The 2500-nt window shown below is 39.4% G+C and overlaps 1 non-coding gene across 1 annotated transcript in view; it reads right to left on the bottom strand.

The window, feature by feature from the left end:
* The window catches only part of LOC143175372 (small subunit ribosomal RNA), a 1921-nt gene extending 1648 nt beyond the window's left edge, over positions 1-273 (bottom strand). The window contains exon 1 of the ribosomal RNA XR_013000179.1: positions 1-273. This exon is cut by the window's left edge and continues 1648 nt beyond it. This is a non-coding gene — a ribosomal RNA (small subunit ribosomal RNA).
* Positions 274-2500: the final 2227 nt, after the last annotated feature.

The raw sequence follows: 2500 nt of genomic DNA, 5'->3' as shown, positions 1-2500 counted from the left end.
GTCACCAAAGCAAACGATGGACGAACGTAAACGCCCGCCACCGATTGGTTTTGATCTAATAAAAGCGTTCCTACCATCTCTGGTCGGAACTCTGTTTTGCATGTATTAGCTCTAGAATTACCACAGTTATCCAAGTAAATGTGGGTACGATCTAAGGAACCATAACTGATTTAATGAGCCATTCGCGGTTTCACCTTAATACGGCATGTACTGAGACATGCATGGCTTAATCTTTGAGACAAGCATATGACTACTGGCAGGATCAACCAGGGAGCTTCGAGTAAATTTTCATCATACGAAGCAAAAATATGTATGTATATATATATCTTAGTCGCCGACTCTCTCCCCTTAAGAGTCGGATCGACGATACTTTTTCTCGTCTTTAAGACAGTTCTCTTTCTCCTCTCTCTTCTCTCTACTCTCTTCTCTCTTCTCTCTTCTCTTTCGAGTTGGTAAATTTCGCTCCACTATTAGATTACCAACTCCGCACGAATTACCACATGGGTATATCCGCGCATATACATCAGGAGGACCTCCAAAAATTTCAAACTCTCCCGTGTATCTCTCCGAGATCTTTTTAGAAGAAAAAGAATCTCGGATGTCACATCGACTTTCAGGTTTGTAAGCACGTATGCTCGAGCGCTCTCCATCGTGTAAGCACGGACATAACGCACGAAGTCCGAAGACCGCGTACGTTAACATGCTGGACATATCGAGAAAGCGCGAACCATGCTAGGCGTACCCATGTCGAGGCCCTCGCGTTAAAGATCATACTCTTCTTTTCGTTCTCTCTTCTTTGCCCAGAAATAATATATATTTCTTATAATATATACCTCTTAGTTTATGTATTTCTCTCTTAGGACACCTCAATTTTATATGTATATATTATATTTCATTCGAACAATTTTTGTTCGTCGCCCCTTTTTGTGTGTAGTATTTCGTTTGGTCTTTGCCATTAAATTTTTGTATACGAAAAATATATTTTCGCTCGGATAGAAAACCCCTTTTGGGTTTCTGAGAGTTGATGTGAGAGTCGTACAAGTATAACGAATATACGTTGTATCCAACCCAACATTCTGGGCTTACCACATAAGGGCCATTCGGTCTGAGACACCGACCCGTGGTCATGCTGTGTAGAGAAAAATTCGCAACGGAACGCGGTACAGAACAGTCGAGGAATGGACCTCGAGGAGCTGAACGACTGCTTCTCGACCGAGATCGTAGAATAGCCGCTCGCCCGCCGCTGCGCCGACCGGTCCGCTCGAACCGACGTGCTCTCTTATAGTAACCAAACGGGCGGCCGCGACGACCGCGGCGCCGGCCGCTCAGCACGGGCGCTTATGGTGGTAAACTGCCGCGCGTACAGACCAACCGGCCGGGCTGCTGGTACTTAGCCGCTGAAACTATGGTCGATTCGAACATATATTAACATACGATTTTTATTCGATAAATCGTTATTGTACATATTAAACGTTAGTTTCCACCGAAAGAAAAATTTTTTAGAATTTTTTTTTTCCAAAAATTGCAAGAGTAAACTTTTTTAATATTCGATTTAAAAATTTTTAAATGCTTAATCCTTACATTAAACTACTGGGAGAACTCAGAAATCATAATGAAAAAAATTACAAAAATTTATTTTTCTCAGAAACTCCGAAAAACAGAGTGGTCGAATCCGTGCAAGCCGGAATTTTTCTAAGTCCCCACGGTCAAGAGTAAACTTTTTTAATAAGCGTTTTAAAATTATTTCAATGTTTAATCCATGCGTAAACATGATGTTTATTAACGTTTTTAACATTAAAAAAAATTACAAAAATTTATTTTTCAAAAAAAATGGAAAAAACCGATTCGTCGGAGCGAGGTGTCCAGCCCGTGCGGTAATTCCAGCAGGCGAATCGGACTTCCCGAAATTTTTCTAAGTCCCACGGTCGACACCAACTTTTTTAATAAGCGTTTTAAAATTATTTCAATGTTTAATCCATGCGTAAACATGACGTTTATTAACGTTTTTAACGTTAAAAAAAATTACAAAAATTTATTTTTCAAAAAAAATGGAAAAAACCGATTCGTCGGAGCGAGGTGTCCAGCCCGTGCGGTAATTCCAGCAGGCGAATCGGACTTCCCGAAATTTTTCTAAGTCCCACGGTCGACACCAACTTTTTTAATAAGCGTTTTAAAATTATTTCAATGTTTAATCCATGCGTAAACATGACGTTTATTAACGTTTTTAACATTAAAAAAAATTACAAAAATTTATTTTTCGGAAAAAATGGAAAAAACCGATTCGTCGGAGCGAGGTGTCCAGCCCGTGCGGTAATTCCAGCAGGCGAATCGGACTTCCCGAAATTTTTCTAAGTCCCACGGTCGACACCAACTTTTTTAATAAGCGTTTTAAAATTATTTCAATGTTTAATCCATGCGTAAACATGACGTTTATTAACGTTTTTAACATTAAAAAAAATTACAAAAATTTATTTTTCGGAAAAAATGGAAAAAACCGATT

This window comes from Nomia melanderi, unplaced genomic scaffold, assembly GCF_051020985.1.
Source record: "Nomia melanderi isolate GNS246 unplaced genomic scaffold, iyNomMela1 scaffold0066, whole genome shotgun sequence".
Lineage (NCBI taxonomy): Eukaryota > Metazoa > Arthropoda > Insecta > Hymenoptera > Halictidae > Nomia > Nomia melanderi.
This window is presented reverse-complemented; position numbering and strand designations above follow the sequence as displayed.